This window comes from Paroedura picta, chromosome 1, assembly GCF_049243985.1.
Source record: "Paroedura picta isolate Pp20150507F chromosome 1, Ppicta_v3.0, whole genome shotgun sequence".
Taxonomy (NCBI): domain Eukaryota; kingdom Metazoa; phylum Chordata; class Lepidosauria; order Squamata; family Gekkonidae; genus Paroedura; species Paroedura picta.
In genome coordinates, this window is record NC_135369.1 from 66,513,012 (window position 1) to 66,540,812 (window position 27,801).

Sequence of the window (27,801 nt, forward strand, 5' to 3'; positions counted from 1 at the left end):
CCGGTCCTCTGCTGGAAAGGGCTATCATGGAGGTGGGAGTTCGCCTGATGAACTGGCATCATTTGAGGAGGGGCATCCAATCTCACTGCCCTGGCCTCAACAAAGACCTGGTGGAAGAATTCCATCTTGCAGACCCTGCAGAATTGTGATAGCTCCTTCAGGGCCCTCAGCTCTCCGAGGAGCTCATTCCACCAGGTTAAGAGCAATGGCCTCTAAGCTGGAGAACCAGTGGGTTAGGCGGAGTTGTAGTAAGTGCCATAGGAGAGAGGCTCAGAGGGAGGGAGGCTCAGTGGGAAACAATAGGTCAGGTCGACCTCAACCAAAAACCTGTTGGAGGGGCTCCCTTTTGCACGTCCTGCAGAGAACTGTTCAAGTTTCATCAGGGCCCTGATCTCCTCTGGGAGCTCATTCCACCAGATGGGGGCCAGGATGGAGAAGGCTCTGGCCCTGGTTGAGGTCAAGCATGCTTCCCTGGGGCCAGGGATCACCAGAAAGTTGGAGGTGCTGAAGCATAAGGCTCATTGGGGGGTGTAAGCAGAGAGGCGATCCCTCAGGTACAGTGGGCCCAGATTGCACATGGCCTTAAAGGTGATAACCAGAACCTTGAGTCTGACCTGGAATTCAACCGAAAGCCTGTGCAGCTGCTGGATGAGCCTCTGAGGTGCTACTGTGAGGACCCTGGCAGCTGCGTTCTGGACCAGTTGCTGTTTCCAGATCAAAGTCAAGGGCAGGCATGCGTAGAGCGAGTTGCAGAAGTCCAGTCTAGAGGTGACCATCGCATGAATCACTATGGCTACGTGTTCCAGAGCCAAGTAGGGTGCTAGTCGTTTGGCTTGGAGAGGGTGGTAGAATGCCAGCCATGATTCCATTGCGATCTGAGACTCCATTGAGAGGGAGGCATCAAGAATCACACCCAGTTTCCTGAATCAAGCCTGAACTCTCCCTAGAAACTAAAATGACTAAACTGATGAAAATGTGTATTTTGGTCACATTATGAGAAGACAAGAGTCACTGGAAAAGACAGTAATGTTAGGAAAAATAGTAGGCAACAGAAAAACAAGAAGACTCAACATGAGATGGATTGATTCAATCAAGATGCCCTGAACAAGGTTGTTAATAAAAGGACATTTTGGGGGTCATTAATTCATAGGGTCTCCATAAATTGATAGCATTTTAACACACAAGTGTGCAGTTCTGGTCAAAATATCGCAGAAAGAACACTGTATAATTGGAAAAGTGACAGAAGAGGGCAACCAAGATGGTTTTAACAGGATGGAGTACCTTTCCTTAGTGAGCAGGGGCTCCCATAGTGTCCTTGAGTATCATGGTGCCCTCCAAAACCTTTTCTGGCACCTGCCAGTGTTTTTAGAAAATGGGTGGGGTTCTAGCCCAACAGAGCTCCCGATTGGATGTGCAAATTAAAATATGCTATTTTCACAGCAACCTCTAGCAGTCTCTCACTCCTTTCTTCCAGTATATTTTGAAAATCACCCCTTTTTCTAATAGTTAGGCTTCCTGTGTTTATGTTTTCACCTTCTGAGGCAGACATTTGGTGACACAGCACACCATCCTATGTCAGAATTCCAAAGATGCCCACAGTTTCAAAAAGGCTGGGAACCCCTGACCTAGGACCTAGAGCCAGTTTGGTATAGTGGTTAGGAGTGCGGACTTCTAATCTGGCATGCCAGGTTCGATTCTGCGCTCCCCCACATGCAACCAGCTGGGTGACCTTGGGCTCGCCATGGCACTGATAAAACTGTTCTGACCGGGCAGTGATATCAGCGCTCTCTCAGCCTCACCCACCCCACAGGGTGTCTGTTGTGAGGAATGGGAAGGCGACTGTAAGCCGCTTTGAGCCTCCTTCGGGTAGGAGGAGTTGCTGAAGTTTTCATTTTCACTAATGAAAACCCAGAAATGAGCATTGCTCTTTTCTGTCCATTTTATCCTCCTTTTCTTGTTGCCACCTCCCCCCCCCCCCCAGGCTCTTCTTTCAAATATCTTGTGTTCGGGTACACTGCAAGTTGATTGCCACTTTGTGCCTGAAGATCCTGCTGCTACTTCACCTCCTCCTCTATACAATTCTGTCAGAAAAGCTCAACCCAGTCCGCTGAAAGATCAACCCGGTTAACGGTAGTTACCTTCCTACTTTTTGGCTTCATAATACCAACATTTTGACCTGCATTATAATAGAGATGCCTATTAATACATGTGTTCAAATCAGGAAACACTTAGGCAACAGAGGTAACAAAAAGAAGAAAAAGGATTTGTATGTGTCCATGTACACACAGGAAGGGGAAGCAATCCTTTCAAAAGTAAAGACCTCTGAGTTAGAAATATTTCAAATACTAGTAATATATTTATCCAGTCACTTTGTCAAGGTTTATTCCTGTCACTGCATAATTTGAAAGCTAACCACTAAGCCTTAATTTAACAGAAATTTAACAACTTAATCAGTACGATGTTGCATATGACTGAAATGTTCAGCTCAATAGTAAAAATTTAACCAACCATCTTAAAGGCTGTCAATATTCTTAAACTAAGTTGTGCTATGCTTCATGATCTCATCCTTCTGAAAAAAAACCAACCTACCACCCAAAACACAAAAGGTGTTTCCAAAAGTAATTGGAAAAGAATATTTGTTTACTTACAGTAAAGTATAAGCTCTAGGAAAAATCAGCTCATGTTTTCAGCTATAATCTTGAAATAAACTGCCTCTGTTATCAGTACCACCAATGAGTATGAGCAATGATGAAAGATAACAGAAAGCTTTGCTATTTCTGCTCCTTTACCCAGAGGTAGTAGGGATGCAAGTGAGCATCATCCACGTAAAACTTGCACTTCTCTTGGAGCAGCAGCCCAATTCTAGAATATCTATATCTAGAAAGAATGGATTTTAAACCTCTAAGAATCAGTTTGCAGACTCCCATTCACTACTTTAAAGTACTACATGCCACATAACTGTACGACTCAGTGCAAAAAATTAGCATAATTAAATTGCTATTATCAACACAAAATAAACTCCTATACGCAGAAAACAAAAGAGTGAAAAAGCAGTTGCTTACAGTGGTGGAAAGTGCTGGCAAATAGCTGACCAATGACAACCCTGTAGAGTTTCCAGGCAAGAGACAAACACAGGTGATTTGCCATTGCCTGTCTCTGCATACTGACCCTGGGCTTCCTTGAGGGTTTCCCCTCCAATACTAACTGGGATGGACACTGCTTAGCTTTTGAGATCTGATGAGATCAGACTAGCCTGGGCCATCTAGATTAGCATGAGTTGCTCCTAGCGTGCACGTTTCAGGACTTCCGACATTGCTGATTCCAAATGGAAACTGTTGGCAGATGCCTACTAAAATATATATTAAATTGTATTTTTTTTGGCCTTATTTTGTAGGCCCATCAAAGGACAACTGTAGCCTGAAGTTTATTATTTAGTTGGAGTCAAAAGATTAAAGTAGCTACAGTCCTTTGATTTCCATTATCTCACTAAGGTCACATTAAAGTGCCCAAGGTATGCTTTTCTCAAAATGAACCATCTTCATAAATGTTCCTAAGAAGACCTCAGTGATCCATGAAAGGATTCTCAAAAGGATTTTCTAAGGGATGTTATTAATTCTCTGGGTCGGCTACAACATATACATGACTACATTTCTCTGCTTTTTGACTGTTCTACAGTGTCATTAGTTCCCCTCCACCACCCTATGTTGAGATCTACAAAACAAATACAAGCCATTTTGCTTCTCCAAGAAAACAGCACTTCATGTAAATTGCTTTCCAATGTTTTATTTGCTGACTGCTCAAAATACTTTCATATTTGTGGTTATCCTCCCCCCCCCCCAGTATTCACTGTACACTTCAAATCTTCTTGACAAATAAAAGGGCAAGTCCCTAGGAGAGAGGAGATCAAAAAGGATCTGTACGTCACAGTTACCACTTCAATTCATTTCATGAAACTGATTGCATAGAACAAAGAGAAAACAAAAAGAGAATCTGATGACGGAAGAATTTTTTTTGTATACACATTGTTTAGCCACAAAAAGAAAGACCCTAAAGACTCCACAACTACCCCCAAAACACACTAGAACCATTTTATGATTGATTATCCTTGGAGTTTTAAAGTTTACAGACATGCTGTCACTAGAAACGGGCTAGAGAGGATGCTAAAGATGTGCTACAGTCACTGCCACGGACTTGATAAAGGTCCTTTGAATGGCAGAAAGGCTGAAGGGCAACATTATTATTTATATATAAATATTGAAAGTGGTAATTTCCCACAACAAAGCTTAGAAATCTGCAGTTCTGTAGAAAGATGTGGAGATGAGCAGAAATAAAATACACCCATAGTCTAAGAGGGCAAAGATACCATCTGGACTGTCTTAGTGGCTTTCTTCCTCTAAAGGCCCCTTCTTAGTCTTAATCCTTGCCTCATGAGTGAAAGTGGTTGACTCAAGCCAGGCACATTTTGTGATTGCTAATGCTATATTCATAGGGTCTTGGATCCAAATATGGTGTGAAGTTTTGAGATGTGATTCTCAGTGCTTCAAAGCCTGTGACCATTTGTTTCATATCTTCCAGAGGTACTTCCAGACTACTTTTCTCACAAGTGTTACTGGTTATAGGGCATATAGTTCATAATCTTCAAAGACAAGGAAGCAGAATAGTAGCATTTCCTGCCCATCATTGCAAATGTTGGGCTCTCCCTGGTGTGTGGACACAGCGGAGAGTCTGCTTTCCTTTTATCATGAGAGACTTCCTTTACAACTGAGTTAGGTGGAGGATGTGCAAAGAGGAAATCACAGCCTCTCTCTTGAACCCTGCAGAGGTTCTATAGAAGCTAGTTTTGACAAGAATCCCTTCACTGGTTTCAGAAGAGCCAGGAAAATTGAAAGAGCAATTGAAGCTTGAGAGGCAGCATCCACAAAGCCCAGTGCCAGACCTTGTTCAGAAGGTAACCAGTGCTATACCCACAAACCCAAGGAAGTAGCCATACAGATTAACTGCTTGGAATGCATACATATATCCTCCAAGAGAGAAATAATGGGATGATCACAGACGTGTTAGGTGAGAAACTGGAAGCTGTGCTAGTGGCATACCTAGCCTATTTGGTACTCGAGGAGGATAATTTTTTAACACCCCTTTTCTATTTTTTTTGCCATCAAGCCACAGTTGATTTATAGTGACTCCTTAGGGTTTTCATTGCAAGAGATGTTCAGAGGTGATTTGCCCTTGCTGCCTCCACCCTGGCCCTTCTTAATTTTGGAGATCTGGAGGGGGGGTACAGAAAAATTACCTGAAGGGAAACAGAAATGAATGAGAAATGTATGGAAAAGAGGAAGAAGGAAATTAGATGAGAGAAATGAGAGAAGGAAATTAGATAAAATACATTAAAATGGGATAAATTAAGAGAGGCAAAATCTTAACAACTCCTTTGCAAGATTTGGCTAAATTGGACACAAAGAAAGGGAGAGAAAAAGGATAGACCAGAGGCGTCCAACTCATTTGTTACAAGGGCTGGATCCAACGTAAATGTCACTATGCTGGGCCGGGCTATGTGTGCCACAAAATGTAATGCCAGGTACTGGAGATAAAAACTTTATAAAGGTGATTTCAGATTCTGAATGGTAATAGAAGGTGAATGACAAGAGCAGTCTTTATTGGACTAGGTGTAATACGCAGAAAGGTAATAGGCGTGGAGATATCAGTGTCTGGAATGAGATCTAGGTCTCAGTTTGGTCCAGGAGGATTCAGTCCAGGAGGATGCAAAGAATAAATGAACGTAAGTTTGACATTAGAAGCCCCAACATTCAAAAACCAGTGGGGGACATTTTAACATTCCAGGTCATTCACTTATTAATTTTTTTATCACCTATTAATTTTTTATTTTTTAAATTTATTTCTTAGTTTTTAGCCAGATATCCACATATTAGTGACACTCCAGTCCATAATTCCAGACCAGCTGTGCCAGAGGACACTATTTTGGTGCCCTTCCTCGAGGATAGTCAACGATCAAACTACCCTAAATAATAAGGCTGGGCGAGAGCTCACAGACACAATAGAGGCAGAATAAAACTCACATTTAGCTGCCCTAACTGCTATCTCATATGCCCTCATGAGCATGCAATAAGGTATTCTTGCCGCTTCGTTGCGAGTCTTCCTCCATACTCACTGTAACCGTCTCACTTCCCTCTTCCTCTGCCTTAGCTACCGGGCATACCAGGGAGCCAGTTTGAGGCGAGGACAGAGAGGGTGCCTGTGAGTGATCTCTTCAGTGGCCGTAGTCAAGCTGGACTGCCAGTCCTCCACTAGCGCCATCAGTGAGTCACCGGGAGGCATCAGGTCCCGCAGAGCATTCAGGAATCCGGCTGGCTCCACGAGTCTCCATGGGCAAGCCAAAATATGCACTGTCCACACCTAAGAGTGGCGGTTCTCTTACTAAGGAATTTCAAAGGTAGATTAAAAAGAGAGACTTAAAGAGAAATTTAATCTGATAGTGAAGCTCAAAACAATGCATCCCCCTGAACTGAATTGAGACCAAAGTTTCCTGTCTCATTACCAAAGCCTTGTCATTCAGCATCTGAAATCACTCCTCCCTCTAAGATATAAGGACAGATGGACTCACATTCTAGCTGTATTTGAAGTAGTGAGAAGTGACTCATGAAAGCTCATGACCTGCTACAATTTTTGTTAGCCATTAAGGTGCCATTGCAAACTCCAATATGGGGTTCCCCAAGGTGTGATTTGCTCCCTGATACTTTTCAACAACATTATGTGAAATAGATCTGTTTTTCACTCCCCGCTTTTAACTGCCCAAAGGAGTCTCAAAGACAACAGTCTCCCCCCCCCCCACATCAGACAGCATGTGCTCTTTGTCCTGCCTTATTTTGAAACTGTAGCTGTTTTCAACCATAATCAATACATTTGTCATTCATGGTGTTTAAGTTTAAACAGCAAAATGAAGTAAGAGCCAATAAAATACATTCTTCTTCCATTCTTCCTTCTTCCTCACCATTTACAAACAGGCAAGTATTATGAGCTTTTGATCACCACATGTGTTTTCTTACTTTTTGTCTTCCTTTTATTACTACGTAATACCTTTTATCTTTTTTCAGATTTATCACTTTTACTCTGACACAAGAGACATAGGAAACCACATCAAAAAAGGAGAAAAGAATGCAACCACAAAACCCATCTTTAGACGGTTCCAAATTTGCTGTGAGTATATCATTTTCAGACTTATATGCTAACATCATCTCCCCTAAAATATTATTAGCAGTGTAGTCATTCTGCTTTAATCTATAACAGTAAAATGCGAATCCTGTTAATAGTGCAAGTAAGTCTCAGATTTTTGTCACAACAAGTTTCCAAAAACCAAATAAAACATGAGGTTCAGATCTAATAACTGGCCAGCTATAGCTAAACAATCTGTGACTTTTGAATACTATCCCCACCATCCCACTGTCCCTCAAAGAGAGTTTCAGTTCTGAGACAGTAGACTGATGACATTAGATGTGAAAGCATCTGCTTGTTTATTTATCTTTAAGAATTTTCTTACCATAATTAGAAGCACTGGTATAAGTTTATGATCATTATTAGGGAATACTATATCAAAGTTACTATATCAAGGTTGACTCAGCCTTCCATCCTTCCGAGGTCGGTAAAATGAGTACCCAGCTTGCTGGGGGGTAAACGGTAATGACTGGGGAAGGCACTGGCAAACCACCCCGTATTGAGTCTGCCATGAAAACGCTAGAGGGCGTCACCCCAAGGGTCAGACATGACTCGGTGCTTGCACAGGGGATACCTTTACCTTTATATCAAAGTTAACAGATATAGTGTTTCTACTATTGGAAATATCTATATACCGTATATATTTACAAAATTTATATCCTATCTTTTTCCATTCACAAGGGCCATCAAAGTAACTAACAAATTAGAACCTGAAGCAATATTAAATCAAATCAAAACTTAGAGAAAAACTGCTTTTTATCATAAAAACATAAAACAAATGGATAGCTATGCAATTAACGCTGATATGCATTATAAATTGGATGTATTCATTCAGCTCAGCACAGAAGGTAGAAGAGAGGACTTGGTAAATAATTGGCTTTGTTTGGCATAAAAATATAAACCATGTAATAAAACTTGTATTTAATTTGAAAGATTTGGTAACAAGTTAAGTCAACCGAGTTTAGTGGTTGTGTATACAGAAGTTCTCATCCTGTCTTATTATTATAAACTACTGACTAATTTATTTATTTTTATTTATTTTATTTATTTATTGGATTTTTATAGCACCTTCCCATACAGCTCAGGGCGGTTTACATATAACATTAAAAAATGGCATAAATCAGGTTGCAATTTAAAATGTTTTTATTGGGGAATGCAGAAGATGTCCAGAATGGCTCTCTGAAGTCATTTGAAGGGAAAATAGCATCTCTATATAAATCTAGTTCCCACTGAAGCAAACTGGATAATATGAGTGACTAGTAGGGTTTTTTTAAAGGCTAAAAGCCACTGTAGGGTCACAAATCCAGATTTGGGCAGAAGTGATGGCAGGGGAGTGGTAAATGTTGTTCCTTTCACTGCTTTCCCTATTTGTATAGAATCATAGAATCATAGAGTTGGAAGGGGCCATACAGGCCATCTAGTCCAACCCCCTGCTCAACGCAGGATCAGCCCTAAGCATCCTAAAGCATCCAAGAAAAGTGTGTATCCAAACTTTGCTTGAAGACTGCCAGTGAGGGGGAGCTCACCACCTCCTTAGGCAGCCTATTCCACTGCTGAACTACTCTGACTGTGAACATTTTTTTCCTGATATCTAGCCTATATCGTTGTACTTGAAGTTTAAACTCATTACTGCATATCCTCTCCTCTGCAGCCAACAGAAACAGCATCCTGCCCTCCTCCAAGTGACAACCTTTCAAATACTTAAAGATCATGTCCCCTCTCAACCTCCTTTTCTCCAGGCTGAACATTCCCAAGTCCCTCAACCTATCTTCATAGGGCTTGGTCCTTTATCTCTCCAGATGAAGGTACAGGTAAATATCCTGATTTGCACAGTTTCTACAATGACTGCTGGGTGGATTAGTTATTTTTTACTGCTGGGTAGATTAGTTATTTTGACAAAGGAATCAGGAATATCCTCCAAACAATTTGCTCCACTGGCCAATTCCTTGCAATATTGCACAACATTTGGCACAACTCTCAAACTATGTGCAGCTGTACAGAGTACCTCATCATCTGCTGCACCATTGTAAGGGATCCTAGGATCACTAACGATTAAAAAGATACACCACTCCAGGCAACTGTGTGGGTTCCTTAAAAAGCTCGGGCAACTAAAGGCAATGGTAACTAAAGTCTGCATCAACATGCAGTTCCTCCCAGCTGAGCGCTGGGTGTATGCCTGTCAGAGAGACTGTTTGTAAACAATGCAGAGTTATATTTCATATATAAGTACCATGCATACTCTTACCAATTTTTATGTGCAAATATGCAGTTTTCCAGTTTTCAGAGTATGAAGAATATATTTATGTGGCTTCTCAAAACAAGGTCAATGGTTAACTCTTATTTTGTATGTAATGCTTTCATTATATATATATATATATATATATATATATATATATATATAATTTTATATATAAAATATATAAATATATAGAATCATAGAATCATAGAGTTGGAAGGGACTTCACGGGCCATCTAATCCAACCCCCTGCACTATGCAGGACACTTATAACCCTATCACTCATCCACTTTAACCTGCCACTCCCTTAAGCCTTCACAGAATCAGCCTTTCTGTCAGATGGCTATCCAGTCTCTGTTTAAAAATTTCAAAAGTTGGAGAACCCACCACCTCCCAAGGAAGCCTATCCCACTGAGAAACTGCTCTGTCAGGAACTTCTGCCAGATGTTGAGACGGAATTTCTTTTGAATTAATTTCATCCCATTGGTTCTGGTCTGTCCCTCGGGGGCAAGAGAGAACAACTTTGCTCCATCCTCAATATGGCAACCTTTTAAATACTTGAAAATGTATATCAAATCCCCTCTCAGTCATCTCCTCTCCAGGCTAAACAGACCAAGCTCCCCCAACCTTTCTTCATATGTCTTGGTCTCCAAATCCCTCACCATCTTTGTTGCCCTCCTCTGGACACGCTCCAGTTTGTCTACATCTATCTTCAACTGAAGCATACTTCCCTATATAATCTCACTGTAAAAGCACAGAACATGGATGTTATGGAAAGGAAATTTTTCTTCATCTACAGAATGTGCGATGCGGTTCAGAAGTCTATCCATCAAATATGAAGAGTCTAAAACATTCAAGTGATTTATATTAAATTTATTTCTTTATTCTGTTTCCACAGAATGGTATTTATATACCATATATGAATTATTTGGATCATCATCATGAAGTGGTGCCAGGCATTTCCTATGCCATTATGATTTATGTGGCATGGCATATTTTAAAAAGAGAACATGAAACATCAGAGACTCTGTAATGAAAGAGTGAACTACTCTGTTGAGATGAAAAGAACAGAAAATGAAAATTAAGTTCAGAAAGTAAGCCTCACTCATTACTCACTGGACCAAAACCACCAGTAAATACTTGTCTGCTGGGTAGCATACAAACTGCCAGCTAGGTCTGGAAAACTAGCAGGGACAGCTGGAGACAGGGGAGATACACCACAAAGTTTACCATAAGGCTTTGACTGATGGGAAATATGCGCTCCCTCTGTCTATTCTTGCACAAATTAGGCAGTAAGCTCACCTTTCAGGGAACTATGACCACAGGGAAGATGACAGGGAAACAGGAATTAAAACACTAAAGAATATTGCAGCATAGGGGTTTGATTAAGGGACATATTACATGCTACATACAAGACTGAACGACGAAATCAGAATTGACCGTTTTATTGAACAAAAGAAATACAGTTGAGGCAGTTTTGAATAATGAATAGGAAGGGAGAGTACATTCTTCACATATGTTTTTTTCCAGTCGTCTTCCTTGCATCAAACTGCTTTGCCCATCATGAAGCAGTAAATTATTTTTTAATCGTACACACATAACTTTGGGTGGTGGCAGCTTGCGCTAGAAAGGTATAACAGAAACCCAGTAAAGAAGTGGTGGTGTAGTTAAATCTACCCCAGGAAATGCAACTGTTCCTAAAGCTGTTCATTAAAATGTGGAGTTTAATTATTCACACTTGGGAATTAAGAAGGGGACACAAATCATGATTCAAAATGGGAGTGGATACCTACAGAAAGGATTTAGATTTGATCCTTATTCTAAACAACAGGATGAGGGGCCATGACTCACTGGTAGAACATCAGTGGCAGAACCTCTGTGTGGCATGCAGAAGGCCCCAGGTTTAATCTCTGTATCTCCAGCATATATCTTTAAAAGATATTACAGCTTGCTATAATAACTAAACACATGGGAAGCCTAAAATGAAGAAAATGAAGACTTGAAAGAATCATACATGCCATCCTGAGTGGATAGCTTGGGCAAGCCTGACTGCATCTGATCTCAGAAGCTAAACAGGACCTACCCCGGCTAGTATTTGGATGGAAGGCTTCCAAGGATTTTGATGATATTCCTCCAAGGAACACTAGGGTCATGATGTGGAGGCAGCAAATGGCAAACTACCTCCAAACATCCCTTGCCTAGTTGCCAGACAATCAATCAATCAATCAATCAACCAACCAACCAATCATACATGCTATAAACAAATGCAAAAACAAACCAAAAACCCCAGCAGAACAGTCACGATGAGAAAAAGAGCTGCCCCTGCATTTTGACCAAAGTGAACTGGAGGTTCCCTCTTTTGCGAAGTGTGGAATTCTGAAGAAAGGTTTTTGGAACGTTTCAGCCCATGAGAGAACTGGTGTGATATGATTGGTGGCTTGCTGTGATTGAAAAGCCAAGAATTGGAGGGAGAAGTTCATTTTGCATTCCCTTGCAGCCTTGTGCCCTATATATCTCTGTGGGAGGGATATCTCTGTGACAAGAATTTACCATCCCACATTTGCAAGCAGGAAGCCACTCGTGTTTTACCCCTCTGTGCAGAAATGGTCGGGGTTCTCATACTTGAAAACATTGGGAACCTCTGTAGTAGATCTTTCTCAATTCATGGCCCAACAAAACCATGTCACGTTAAGCACCACATAATCACAAGATAAGCCAAAATAAAAGCTCTCTCTCTCTCTCTCTCTCTCTCTCTCTCTCTGTGTGTGTGTGTGTGTGTGTGTGTGTGTGTGAGAGAGAGAGAGAGAGAGAGAGACTGTATTAAGGAAAAGTGAAGACAGACCACCATCTACGGTTGTCCTCCAAATACCTTGGTCACAACTATCAGTGCTACTCAAAGCAAGAGCTATATTCTTCTAATTCTGCTGATTTCTAAGACAGACATAACGGTTTAGGATTAGACTAAGTGAAGAAAGAAAGAAAAAGAGAGAGGGGATAATTTACAACACTGTTAACTCTGGGTCCCTGCAATTACATGAGTCTTACTTATCAGGTTGAACTGTGTATTTAGAGAGTTTCTCTCTCTATTATAGCTTCAGGTCCTACCTACCAGTTGAGAAAGGGGAGGAGCGTAATGGTATAAATTGTCATCCTACCAATCAGTGCACACAAACAACAAAGAAGTCTATTCCTTACATCTTTACTTCTCCAGTATTCCATTCTTGTGGTCTTAATGTCTTAAAATCCTCTTCCCCAACATCTGGTATCGTTACTAAACAAGAATAATTTAAAGGTGTTTCAGGGTAACTTTGCATTATAGATTTCCCACAGACTGTGCCTCATTTTAGAGGCCAAAACACAGGTGCTCTTCAGACTATGTTATTGTAAAATCACACAATGAGATTAATTCCTCTTGGTGACAGACATAAACACAAACACTTATTATGGGCTTATGTATGCTGCATTGTCTGATTACAAAAATTTCTCAATGCTTTCCTCAACGGTAAATGCTGAACTACAGGAAATACACCATTGTTTTGCTGAAAAAGACGTTCGCATATTACTCTTAAAAAAGGGACAATTTAAAGTGATAGAAAAGCTACGTGAAAGCCCAACGTCTCAAGAATCTCAACAGCAAGTATTGTAGTATCACAACACATAATTGCTCATCAGGATCCTAAACACAGTTTTCACATCTGCGCTTGTCCTGAAAAGTGAGACAAACCCATATACACGCCTAATGGTATTCGCTGGAAATTGTTTCAGGGCTTTTGTATGGAATGCCCCCCCTCCATTTAGCTCTTTTTAAAAAAAGATTCGACGGGTGTAACAAACTGGTAAACAGAAGGTTAGCAACAGTCTCTATGTTATTAATTCACTCACAGAAATTGGTTTCTAGCCTTCCGATTTAAATTGCCATCTTGATCGCCTGTTGCCTTACAGAATGGATGCTGACAGCACAGAAAGAAACACTTAACAGCATTGCATTGTGTTTCTTATGACTCCGCAAGTGGTTAACTATATATATATATAAAGAGAGAGAGAGAGAGAGAGAGAGAGAGAGAGAGAGAGAATTGTAGTCCATGGACATCTGGAGGGCCGCAGTTTGACTACCCCTGCTCTAAACATTAAACAAACATTAAGTAACATATTAAGATGAGAAAAAATTAAATTGGTAGAACTATAGTTGGGTTACTATTACACTTGAGGGCAGTGCATTTATGCCTTTACTCCAAGAATATGGAAGGAGTCTCTGCTGTTAAGTGCCTATAGACAGATTTCAAGGGCAGACTCTGAGGCTCAAAAAAACTATTAATTCTTTTTACATAGAAATGAGATAAATGATTAGTATCATTTTTCCACGGAGATACAATCCAGAGCTCTAATGTCATGAGCTTTCAATGTGAATGACACAGTATTTACAAGGATTATATATAATTTCTCAATAATTCCCCTATAAAGTTGCTGCTGAAGACTGGTGGGAAACCACAAGCAAATATGTTGTGATACATGAAAGACTGGAGCAAAGAAAAATTGGACCCCCCCAGCCCCCCGCATCCATTCAAGCAGAGCTGAAGTAGCAAAGCAAGCTTTACTCCTGCATGAATGAAGGGAAGCAATTTCATTCATCATGTTTCTCTACTTCATACCACATGGCATTTGCAAGAGTCCCCCTGATTCTCAACAGTGGCTTTAGAGAAGGTACAGGAGGCTGCTGTGATATAGGGGGAATGGGAGAGAGTTACTTATGCTAACTGCCCCTTATTCCTGCAAGCTTAGATATAGCCCAAAGATTCTGTCAATAATTTAACAATCCACACTGTAGGTAACATCCTCAGCACAAATGACTTGGGGTGGGGACCACTTCACATATGGGTGCCAATCAGCCTGTCCAATCCCTTTTAATAGCAGCTTAACAGGATGTTATTTACACTGCCACCCAAGGAAAAGCTTCAGCTGCCCACTTCCACATATTAAGTCTTGGTTAAAGAGACAGGACTTTTGTTCCAGCCAAACTTACGCATTTTTAAAGCAAGTGATTTAAATGTTACAGAGTTAAATACATGGTTTTAGATTCCTGTTGCTTTCAGAGGGAAAAATTAAATGCTAATTTTGGCAATGTTTACCTCCAGATAGTTACCAAAGGCTAATATTAAACCATAGAGAATATATCCAAAACAGCAAAGAGTAACACTAGTATGCCACATATAGAACATACTGTGAACCCTGTTGTTAGGACAAAGCCCTATCACTTCAAGAATATATTGTTTTAAAATACTCTGGGAGTTGCCTGGTTAAAAAGGTAAACAGATTTCCCATTGAATCCAGTGATCACAGTGTGGGTGGCTGCATAAAAGGTGTACTGTTAATTCAATTGTAAAGGGGGTGAGTTAAGAGACAGTATATTTCCTGGCACTACTACCAAAGGACTTTCTTCTACTCACCCCAAACTTCTAGCATGACTATTAGTAATAAACGCAGCAAAAGCAATTTTAAGGTATGAGCCCAATTCCATCTGACTGAATGTATCTTGAATGCATCCAATACAATCCTAGGTAAAGTTACAATGTTCTAAGTCCACTGATGTCAATGGATTTTGGAGAGTGGAACTCTGATTAGGCTGTACACTGTAGTTCATTTACATGCAGTTAGCAAGGGAAGACAGATTTACCCACATTATATGTGTAATGTTGTTCTAAAACACTTGAGTTTTCATGCAGGAGCACACTAGGATCCTTTGTCTTTCCCATAATGAAAAAACAAACAAACCAGTAACTGGAAGTTTCAGTACACATCAGACTAATCCTACATTTTAGCAGTCTTTCGTGCCTGCTTCCTTGCTAGCCAGCAGCAGGGTTAGGCCCTCCATGAATCCTCCCTTCCTGCCAGAGGGCCAGGAGCACCAGCTTGCTGCTGCTCACTCCCAGCTTCCTGTATGCACAGTGCTTGCAGGGTGCTAGCAGACAGGAACTGCCACCCCTCCCATGGATGACAGCAGCAGTACTTCCATTTCCTTCCTGATTTAATAAATATGAATGGGGGCAAGCAGCAGCCATCTCCTTTCATCTCCTTCTGGGAGATGAAAGAAGCAATGACAGAACTGGCCCTCTTCCCTTTCTTGCCCGAGTTGGCTGTGGCAGGCTGCTCTCCTCTCAGATGACGGAAAACAGTAGGTATGCAGCCAGCTGCAAGGAGAAATTGCCACTAGGAACACTCACCACTCCGAATAAGGAGGTATGCAGGTAATGGATACTGCTCTTCAAAAAGGGGTGGCAGTGAGCAGCAACTGCTACACCTCTGTCTGCGAGAAGAGGTGTAGCAGTCACAGGTGTAGCTAGTAATTGAGGAGGGGATCAACCAGATGACATCTTGCCACAGGTGACCTAAACACTGGAACCTGCCCTGAGTGTCTCTAGTTCTGCAATCATAGTGGTGATGGAGTAAGGGAGACATAGGAATACTGCCATGGTATAGAAAATCCAAGAGGTACATTAGTTACAGTCCATGTGCTCTTGCAAGAATGTACTCTATCTTAAAATATTTATACCTTGCATTATGAGGACTCTCAAAGCATTTCACTTAGTCAACAAAGTCAACAAATTCAGTAACAGTAACATGCAAGCACAAAAAGAGAATTGCCAACATCAACATTGAAAATAAAAAAAGCCACAGTAAGGAAGTCAAATGTTAAAAAAAAATAAAAGTTTATTAAAGTAAGCTGGTGCTAATCTATGGAAGCAAAGACACTGTGAAGGCCCAATCTACACTGCCCTATCCACTTGGGTCCTGAAAGATCAAAAGCCAGACACAACTATGAGCCAATCAAGATGTATCAATAATGTACAGACATTGACCTATATATGTTTCAGAAAATTCTGCCAAGCATTCAGCCTTTTGCTAGGCTCTTGGTGATTCACGGCATTAGTTGTCCTAATTGGGAATTTCCTTGCCTTCATAATTATATGCCACAGACACCCAGAGTTATTTTCCCTGTAATTTTGGTGGGTTGAACTTTTTAAATAGGTATGTTTAAGATAACTTAATGTTTTGTCACAGAATGTAACATTAATAAGTAAAAATGATATTCTGCATCTGCAACAAATATACTTCAGAACTGCTTTTAGAAGAAAAACATGTTAAAAAAAACAGCTCCAAAACCAAGTCACTTAAACTGTGGTCAGATTGCTTCCTCATGTAAAGATAAGGCTACTTCCTTGTTACTCTGAAAAGCTGGTTCTAAGTATTAACCAGATGCCGGAACAAGTCAACTGGTGAAGTGTTTGTTATGGAAGTGCCTCATATGTTTTAACTCATTAATTTTTACCAAAAACATGTTTAAATTCGGTAACTATTCGGTAACTAACCTAATATTGTAGGTATAAGACTGGCCAAGAGACAGTGCCTTGCCTCAGGTGATGTATGGAGTCTGTAACTAAAACTGCATTTGTCCAGAAGTCTTCCAGTCAACAGTTCATTCCCTCAGCTGTTATGCTACTAGCCCCAATGTACTTTCTGTTGAATAAAACACAGACTTGTCAAAAGAAAGAACAGCAAAATATTGCATAGGAAACACGCAGGGATAGGATTGAGAGAATCCAGATAACCATGCAATAAACTACACATGGGGACTCCTCTGATATTCATTGCTTATTAAACAGAAGATGAACAAACATCAAATTACAGGTTGGATACAATTTCAGAGTATCTAAATTTCAAGCCAATCATACTGCCTCTTTAGATAGAGGAAAATCCTTAATAGTCTTGTGATAGCAGTCAGTCAAATGTATTTCCACAAAATTGCCATCATTAAATCAGCCTCAAACACAAGAAGTTGGGTTTTTTATATTCTGTTTTTCACTACCCAAAGGATTCTCAAAACAATTTACATTCACCTTCCCTTCCTCTCCTCACAACAGACACCTTTAAGGTTGGTGACTGAGAAAGCTGTGAGAGATACTGCTCTGTGAGAATAGCTCTAATAGGACTGTGATTAGCCCAAGGTCTCACCAGTTGGCTGCATGTGGAGGAGTGGGGAATCAAACTCGGCTTGCCAAACTAGGCTCTTAACTACTACACCACATTTGTTCCCAGCTAAAATGATGTGATATGAAGGTCACTTACAAAAGAGGTGCTAAAATAAAATATTTTTGTCCCTTTCCTATATAAATGTCAGGATGGTTGAACTTCTTTTTTGGGGGGATATTCTTTAGTTTTGATTTCATATACTTAGCTAATAGAACAAGGAGAGGATCAGGTCTCAATAGCCAATTTTAATACTGTGTCACTGCTGGAGTGCCATTTTTACATTTTAAGAACAAAGAGGAATCAGACAGAACAATGAATAAACTTCAAAAATGTAATGATGTGTTGGAAAACATGGAGCAAAGATTTCATAATAAGTTTTGAAAAAAGAGCTAGACAATGGAGAGAAATTTCTTTCTATTGTTGCACGCAAATTAGGATTAATTTAGTTATGGATTTGCCAGGTTGGATGCAGAGCAAATTTTCCAATGACCAAATGGAATTTTTCTGCCTCCCACCCTCCATCCACCCCATCTACAAAAAGCTACTCCTCAGATATAAGGGACCCTAAGGAATGCCAGGAGGAGTTCTGAAGGAGAAGAGGGAAATCAGAGAAGATTTTATGTGGATTTTAGTCCAAGCTGCTTCCTTTCTCTTCTACTGTGTATGCAAGTCTGTTAACACCCATCACATTCTATATCACCCTAAATAATGTCATTTTCCATGACATAGCATTGTCATTGATTGCCAGCACAGAGTAGTGGCAAGAGTTGGATTTGGACATAAGTCACCTAAGAGTCAATTATTCATTTCTCAATTAATCTCATTGTGGGAAGTCAATAAGAGGGATACCTATTTATTTATATACCATCCTCCCCTGAGACTCAGGGTAGTTTACATAAAATGTAGAAAACAGTACATGGAACTCAGCTTTTCACAATAATATTAACATTATCTATTACAGAGGTAACCGGGTATAACAAGGCAAACAGGTCCAGAGCAGAACGCATGGGTGGATTTCTGGGAGGGAGCAGGGGCCCTGTAGATGTTGCTGGTTACCTAGTCTCAACTAAATGCCTGGTGGAAGAGCTCCCTTTTGCATACCCTGCGGAACTGTTATAGCTCCATCAAGGCCCTGTTCTCCTCTGGGAGCTCATTCCACCAGGTGGAGGCCAGAACAGAGAAAGCTCTGGCCCTGGTTGAGGCTAGGCAGTCTTCTTTAGGGCCAGGGATCATTAGCCAGTTGGTGGTGGTGGAGCACAAAGCTCTTTGAGGGGCATAGGCAGGGAGAAGAAGAAGAAGAAGAAGAGTTGGTTCTTATATGCCGCTTTTCCCTACCCGAAGGAGGCTCAAAGCGGCTTACAGTCGCCTTCCCATTCCTCTCTCCACAACAGACACCCTGTGAGGTGGGTGAGGCTGAGAGAGCGCTGATATCACTGCTCGGTCAGAACAGTTTTTATCAGTGCCGTGGCGAGCCCAAGGTCACCCAGCTGGATGCATGTGGGGGAGCGCAGAATCGAACCCGGCATGCCAGATTAGAAGTCCGCACTCCTAACCACTACACCAAACTGGCTCTCTGGAGGCGGTCCCACTGGGCCCTGACCGCATATGGCCTTAAAGGTGATTACCAGAACCTTTAGCTTGATCTGGAATTCAACTGGCAACCACTGTAGATGATAGAGAATGGGCCAAATGTGGGTCTTCCATGGTGTTGCTGTGAGGACCCTGGCTTTCCATTTCGGACCAGCTGTAGTTTACAGATCAAGGCCAAAGGCAGGCCTGCATACAGCAAGTTACAGAAGTCCAGTCTAGAGGTGACCATTGCATGGATCACTGTGGTTAAGTGTTCCAGGGCCAGCTAGGGTGCTAGTAGCTTGGCGAAGGTGGTAGATTGTCTGCTGCATTACTTTTGTGACCTGGGATTCCATTGTGAGGGAACCATCCAGGATCACACCCAGGTTCCTGGCACAGTAAGTCGTTGACAGCTGCACACCATCCAGGAAGGATAGCCTCGCTTCCTCATATGGCCCCTTCCTACCCAGCCACAGGATGGTCTTTGAAGGATTGAGCTTCAGAAGACTCTGCTTGAGCCATCTCATTACTGCTTCCAGGCAGCTGGCTAATGCTTCTGGGGGAGAGTCAGGGTGGCCATCCATCAGGAGGAAGAGCTGGGTGTCATCTGCATATTGATGACAACCCAGCCCAAACTTCCGTATCAGTTGGGCAAGAGGGCACATGAAGATGCTGAATAGAATAACTAAGAAATTTTTGTTTGTTCATGTAATTTATATACTGCCCCTCACTTTGACATCTTGGGGTGTATTGGATGTACAAATTTGTGTTTCTATGGAAGAAATGAAAATCACTTCCATGTGCACAGATAAAGTAGTTTGGCTACAGGAAGCACATAAGTCTGGCACAAGCCATTTTGGGCAGGTTCCCTGGAACAGCGCTAAGCAAATGCTCTTAATAAACTTTGTCTATATGCCTACGCATTAGGTAAATAGGCATTAGTATCTTGGTGTAGTGGTTAAGAGTGGTTGTCTCAAACCTGGAGAGCCCATTTTGATCCCCTGCTCCTCCACATGCAGCCAGCTGGGTGACCTTGGGCTAGCCTCAGCCAGCCTGTTGTACTCACAGAGCAGTCCTGTCAAAGCTCTCTCAGTCCCACCTACCTGCTGTAGGTGTCTGTTGTGGGGAGAGGAAGGGAAGGTGATTGCAAGCTGCTGTGAGACTCCTCCGGGCAGTGACAAATGGGGTATAAATTCTGACTGACAGAGGCTCTCTAGAGCCTCAAGTTGAGATTTTTCCTAATCTTGTGACCGGATATCCTTAACTAGAAATATCAATACTTGAATCTAGGATCTTTAGCATGCAATGCCTGTGCTTTAGAACTGAGCTATGGGCCTTTCCTGATTCAGCATTTAGCTGCAATATTTAGGACCACCTGTGTCAGTATAGGAAGAAGAGGTATACCAACTACCTGATATTTTATCATCATTAGTTAAAGCAGTATCAAAAATATACTAGGTAAGCACTATATATGCCCTAGCTTTGTTTCTGTAAATGATCAGGATAATGCTTACCTGTTTACAAATGACGAACCACAGAAGGAAAATGCTGTGATATTGGTGCTGTGACGACGCTTGGGAAGAAACTTAAGACTATTTTTAAAAGAATCAATTGGTTATTAATAAAACCAAAGTCAAATGAAAAGGTCCACAGAACCTCCATATTGTTTTAAAAACCTAGCAAGATCATCAACATCTAAAATAATTTAGCAAATTATCTACTTCAATACATGGCCTGACCCTGCCACAAGCAACTTGTGTACCAAGCAGCCCCATCTGCAAAATAAAATTATAGGAAAATAGAAAGTAAATTGAACACTGATCCCAAAAGACATTCCAACCTAGAGAAATCATTGATTCAAATTGATCTGGAAAATCTTCAAATTTCTGTAAAAGAAAGAAAGCAGCCCCACACCCAACAATAGGGAGATAGGAAACCTTCCAAAGGGAATGGCACAGATGAGTGCTAGAGGGAATTAAGAACAAAGGGGGCATGAACTTAAGCTGTACACAAGGCAGCCACAGGCAGTTTTTGTTGTTGTGGCATGCAGTACTAAGCATATGGAACAAAGACTCCAAAAGCAGTGCAAGGGAACAATTAGAGTAAACAGTTTTGAAAATAACTTGGAAAAAGACCAAGAGGAGAAAATACTGTGGGATACATCTGCTAGTGTAGAACAGGGCAGGGTCCTAGATGTATTTCTCTGGGCCGGCTTGTGTCCTTAAGTGACCTCATTTTTTATTTGTATGTCTTCTACAAACAGTATATAGGGTTTTCAAGGTCAGAACAGCTCTACAGTAGTACAGCCCCCTCCAGCAACACAAGAGCTTGACATTGCTAAACCATACAGAAGAGCACAGTCCTCTTGCTCAAACAGCACATATCTGCAAGCAGAATTGTTTTGCTCTATTTGTACAGGTTTTGTTCCCCGTGACACTGTTATTTGTTCATGTGGTTCCAACACATTTTGCACATTAAATATGGTTTTAATTATTACTTATTATAAAGGCGCTTAATGTTGCTAGGCTTGGCATTTCCTTCTGGTGTACTTAGCAGTTGTGGAAAATGAAATGGTATATGATGGCATTTAGCGTTCAAAGTAAAAGAACTGATATATGCTTTAGATTACACAGACACATTTTATCTGGGGGAAAAGAAAACATTTTATTTTACACTTTATGTTAAAAGCTGTAATCACACAATATGAATTCCAATGGCAAATGAAACATGAAAGCACGTATCCAAATGTCCTCAGCAATACTAAAAATGTTATGAAGAGATGCCTGGATAAACATGAATCTGCATACAAAAGGTTATAATATGAGTTATGCAATTTTCTTTATCGCAAAGTACTGGAGAAATAGATTTCCACAGCTCTGCCTTAACTGGGATTGATTCTCTTGTTGCTCCGGGGATTTTGGTCTGATGATCTTCCATTAGATTCTTATCAAATTCTTAGGAGCAGAAACTAATGAGTGAAGAGAAAATGCACCTTTTCATTTTCTCTTTGGTCAAAAAGACCACAACCTCTGGGGGATTTTTTCAAGGCACACACTACACTGATCATGATAAAGATTCAGGAATTCCAGAAAACAAGAATCCATGTACTGCAACATAGAAATATGCATGTCAGAAATCCCTTAAAAAACAGTCCTCCACATGCCAAAATGTTAAAAACAGACTATCACCTTAAAATAGCATTTTTGGCATGCAGAAAGAGATAATTTTGAAAGGATTTCTATTTTTCTTTGTGCCTGTGGATATAAAAACATTAAATAACCCCCTCAGACTGCACCATGGAAGTCCCATAGACTGCAATTTAGCATGGTGACAATTCAAGCATGGAAAAGGGATTCTGGTTCAGTGGTGAAATCCTATTAAATTTTTGCAATCACATGCATAGTACCAAATGTAGCAGGAAAATGAACAGGAAAACTAAGAGGCATAAACATTTAAAATGCGTCTATTACAGTTTACCTTTTCTTCCTAAATCTGTCCCAGGTGAGTATCTGACTGGCTGCTCTGTGTACAAATATAGTCACATTTAATTTGTGTAGCAAATAGCGGTCTGTATTAACCAAACTAATCTGTGCTGATTAAATGCTACATTTCCCTTACTCAGCTGCATGGAAATAACATCTAAGGGATAGTTTGGGCACTACTGATCAGATTAAAATTTTTAAAAAAATAGAGATTAGTTGATCAGTGTGGTCCTTTAGTGAAGTTCTAAGCCACAGGCATTCTACTCCCCCCACTTTTTAAAGTAGAACCATTTAAACTCTTTCCTACTCCTTGTGGCTTTCAGCCAGGATCAGTATTGGAACTGGTTGAGAGCCAGCTTGGTGTAGTGGTTAAGAGTGTGGACTTCTAATCTGGCGAGCTGGTTTGATTCCACGTTGTTCCCCCACATGCAGCCAGCTGGGTGGCCTTGGGCTCGCCACGGCACTGATAAAGCTGTTTTGACCAAGCAGTAATATCAGGGCTCTCTCAGCCTCACCGACCTCACAGGGTGTCTGTTGTGGGGAGAGGAAAGGGAAGGCGACTGTAAGCCACTTTGATTGTTTATGCACTGGGAACTTCACTGTCTCAGCTCCCGTGCAGGAGCACAAATTGGGGGCAGATGAAGTGCACCAAGCCAAATGCTCCCCCGTGTGGGTGCAGGAAGAGGTGGGGCAACCTGCCATGACTACAGCCTGCAGACCAGCATGAAACCTCCAGTGCATAAACGGTCTCTGAGACTCATTCCGGTAGAGAAAAGCAGCATATAAGAACCAACTCTTCTTCTTAATACATTATCTGGAATTAGGGGGGAATAGTGTAGTGTGGTGGCCAGTTTTGCAGATGAGACAAAATTATTCAGGATGATCAAAACCAAGGATGATTCAGTAAGTGGACCACAATGTGACAAATGAAGTCCAATGTTTGTAAGTGTAAAGTGATGCCTATTGAGACAAAATATCCCAACTTCAAGGATAGGCTAATGTGTTTGAACTTGCTGAGAGGGAAAATTATCTTGGCCTCATACTGGATAGCTCAATGAAAGTGTCAGCCTAGCGTGCTGCAGTGGTGAAAAACATTAAGAGAAACAGTGCTGGAAACATTAAGAAAGGGACTGACTATAATGTTCATGTCTAGATCTATGGTGCAGCCTTATCTGGCATTCTGGCATGGCTGGAAGGGCACTAGCTGGGAAGAGGCATTGTGCAAGGGGTTGGACTAGATGACCCTGATGGACCCTTCCAACTCTATGATTCTATGATTAGGGTTGGAAGTACTAAGTCAGGGGAAGGCATGTTTTAGGCTGGTGGGCCCAAGTTCAGAAAAGATTGAAAAGTGAACATGGAGAGGAAATAGGCAGCTAACGGCTGGGCTTATCTTGAACCCTGGCCCTGAGGAAGGAAGAACATGAGTGTGGGACAGAAAAGTGATTGAAGGCAACTGGGGAAAGGGAGAGAGTGTACTTGCTCTGAAGAACCCTCTAAGAACTGGCAGAATAGGTTGGTGAATGCAGCTTTCCGCTTCCATGTGTGCCTGTTTAATGGAGAGCTGACCAGGGCTGAGTTTACTGAAGCCTCCCACATTAAATCCCTGAGCTGAATGTGGGAGTGTGAAACAGGACCTGGACACTAGAGACAGATTCATGGAGGATAAGTCTATCAGTAGCTACTAGCCATTGTCACTAAAGGGAGCCTCCATGTTCAGAGCCAGTATCGTTCTGAATACTGGCACCAGGATTCAACTGAAAGGACTTTCGTTTCCCACTAAATTAGTAGACTGCCAACTGAGGGCCAGAGGTTCACTTATAAAGAATAAGAATCAAATTCACAAGAATAATGGTGTTGTGAAATGCAGACAGAAATTCCGACTGAAGTGGGCACCTCCAATTGAGTCAGATTGTCACGTGGGTTTATTATAACACGGCTCATTGTATTTAAAACCAGCCACGGTAACATGGGGTCGCGATGGGTCAGACACGACTTCGCACCTAACAACAACAATGGTAACGGCAGTGAACATTCTGAACGGGAAGGTATTGAATCTGGACATACACCAAGGTGGGAAAGTCCACCTTGTAACAAAAAAGGCTTACAGAGGGAGTTAACCAGAAATCATGCCTGACAAGGGCTTTGAACAATTAACCTTTTTCATACTCATAATCACAATGTGGACAAATTCTAATTAGTTAATTTAAAACTACTGTTACTCACTTCAGTAATTAGTGCCTAGGTTTGTGGTTTTTCTGGTGGGTGGTGGTGCAGGGTAAGGCAACGATATGGCAGGGGCTAAAGCATTCAGTTTGGGAACGGGAAATTTGATGCCCCAATCACACTACAGCTGGGATAAGTGCACATTTAAGGGTATAAACTGGCAAATATAACAAGACCCTTTGGCATAGCATTAAAATCTGTGGCAGTCAGTATTTTTGACATACTTTTTTCCAGCAGGAGTCATGTTTTGTTCTAGCAGAGACATAATTTGTGTGGGTTGGGCAGTCTTCAATACTGCTTCAGTGTGATTTCCCAGCAACTCCCCCCCCCCCCAGAAACATTTTGCAAGTGTACTCGAAGCACCAAAATGAAGCTAATTAGTTTTTGATCTGTTAGTGCGTGGAAAACATTTTTAACAAACTGAAGCTTGTTACATTTATTGGAAAATAACTATAAAATTATTTATTCATCCAGGGAGCGTTCAGCTTGTCCCAATAATTTCCTACTGTTGTTCTGAAGTAGTCCCCCTCAGTTTGGTACATTTCCCCCCCTTAAAATGAGGTGATTGAATCTGTGGGTGGGAGGCAGGCAGGTTCAAAATGGAAAGGTCTTCTGAAGCATTAAATATATGAGAGGGAGGATGACGCATCAGACCGGCGACTGGCAGGAGGACAGAATGGGAAGAATTATGTCATATCACTTCTATTGCTAAACAAGTAACATAACCCTATCACCATGACTCTCTTGGTCCTGTTCCGTCCTTCCCCCCTATCACCATGACTCTACAGGTTTACTCCAGAGTTTTTGGTGAATCCCATTGCATTGTGCCAATGCAATGATGTCACGTCTGAGTTTATGCCAGAAGTTATGTCACATGAAAGCTTTTCCTGCCCATTTCCCCTCTGCTGGCCTGCTGAGTGGCAACAGGGAAAGCAGGAGGCTTCCTACAATATCTGGTAAACCTACAATAGATTGTGATAGATTGTAATAACATAGAAAGGAGTGGGGTCATTCAGAAAAAAACTGGGAGCGCCTCTTCAGCTAGGGACAAACCTTACAAGATACTGCAGGATCTTCCCAGCGCATTTAAATAGTAAAAAGGAACTGGGGACAAGGAGGGAAAAAATTTAACAAGTTGTGATTGGTTCACATTTGCTAACAGAAAAAAAAAACTCTCAGCCTCCTGTGATTTGCCCTTAAAGGGTAGTGAGGAGAAAAGCAGGTGGTGTTTGTCTTTCCCCCCACTCCCAGTAGTACAAGTTTTAGAGGTAGGGTTTGTTCTTTGGGGTGGAGGTGGGGGGCAGAATGGCTTCTGATGCTCCAAGAGCAGCCTGTCCTCTGAGTATCAGTATGTTGTAGCATCTGGGAGACCTAGGCCACTGAAATTCATATAACCGCCTCTTAAGCAATCTCACAGGGTAAGTGTGAGGATAAAATGGAGAAGGTTATAAGCCACACTGAGAAGAAAAGTGAGGTAAATTAAGTCAATAAATACATCAGTGAAACTACATGGGGGTGAGTAGGATTAAAGATTTCTCTCTTTGAACCAACTTCCAGGGCTTCAATTTCTATTGAAGACCCAATCATAGATCTTATAGCATTTCACTTGGTGTGACTTTTTATTATGGTGAGTTAATTATGGTTTCCAGTTGAAAGGAAGTGGGATCTGGTTGGCTGTAACACTGGAAGTAAATGCTTTCAAGAAAGAACTAATGGAAATGATTATCAATAATTTATAATGTATGGTCAAAAGACAAAAATTCTTTGGATTCCAACTACAAATTTCAAAAGCAAATTTAAACAAAGGAATGAATATGGGTGAAAAGCTGTCAAAATGAGAATCCTTTGGACAGGCTACTGATACATTAATAAATAGGGGTCACCATTAAAGCAACCATTAAAGAATAGGTTTGTAGCTTGACAATGTTTTTAGATCTGGCTTCCAAGGTTGAGGCAATTATCAGAAACACATTCTTGGATTATTCTGACTAACACTATGTGGGACTGGATTAAACAAATATTTCAGAAACCAGCAAGTACAGAATACAAATAAACAACGAGGCGGATTACTTATTCTACTCAGAGAGAACCTACAACACCAGTTCTCCAAGACCTCTACCATCTGCCACTTTATTTCTAGTTTAAATTCATAGAATCATGGAATCATAGAATCATAGAGTTGGAAGGGGCCATATAGGCCATCTAGTCCAACCCCCTGCTCAACGCAGGATGAGCCCAAAGCATCTTAAAGCAAATTCAAGTACTTTAAGATTAAGGAAATTCAAGTACTTTAAGATTAAGGATACTTGAACAAACTAATTTTTCTACCATGATCCTCTTGTATAATAGGACTGATCAGTAATTGCTTATCGGATGTACTTGCAGCACTTGTATCGACTCCATGGCTTGGGAGCCAAATGTGGCTCTTCAACAAGCCAACTGTGACTTTTCTTGCACTATTCCCCAATATGTTCAGTTCAGTTCAAACTTTATTACAGTCGTTCAGACCAAGTTATATGAAATTGATACAGCCATTTTGGGCTGTATCAACAGGGGCATCACATCAAAATCACAAGATGTCATAGTCCCATTGTATACGGCACTGGTCAGACCACACCTGGAGTACTGTGTGCAGTTCTGGAGGCCTCACTTCAAGAAGGACGTCGATAAAATTGAAAGGGTACAGAGGAGAGCGACGAAGATGATCTGGGGCCAAGGGACCAAGCCTTATGAAGATAGGTTGAGGGACTTGGGAATGTTCAGCCTGGAGAAAAGGAGGTTGAGAGGGGACATGATAGCCCTCTTTAAGTATTTGAAAGGTTGTCACTTGGAGGAGGGTAGGATGCTGTTTCTGTTGGCTGCAGAGGAGAGGACACGCAGTAATGGGTTTAAACTTCAAGTACAATGATATAGGCTAGATATCAGGAAAAAAATGTTCACAGTCAGAGTAGTTCAGCAGTGGAATAGGCTGCCTAAGGAGGTGGTGAACTCCCCCTCACTGGCAGTCTTCAATCAAAGGTTGGATACACGCTTTTC

The 27,801-nt window shown here is 41.3% G+C and overlaps 1 protein-coding gene and 1 long non-coding RNA gene across 6 annotated transcripts in view; one reads left to right on the forward strand and one right to left on the reverse strand.

Annotated features, from left to right (window-relative positions):
• Positions 1–27,801, forward strand: part of LOC143839533 (uncharacterized) — a 179,227-nt gene that overhangs the window by 143,684 nt on the left and 7,742 nt on the right. Inside the window, exons 3-4 of the long non-coding RNA XR_013231752.1 lie at positions 7,110–7,212; positions 8,879–9,038. This is a non-coding gene — a long non-coding RNA (uncharacterized LOC143839533). The remainder of the gene's footprint in view (positions 1–7,109; positions 7,213–8,878; positions 9,039–27,801) is intronic.
• BABAM2 (BRISC and BRCA1 A complex member 2) overlaps positions 1–27,801 on the reverse strand; it is a 201,928-nt gene that overhangs the window by 76,431 nt on the left and 97,696 nt on the right. The window lies entirely within an intron of this gene.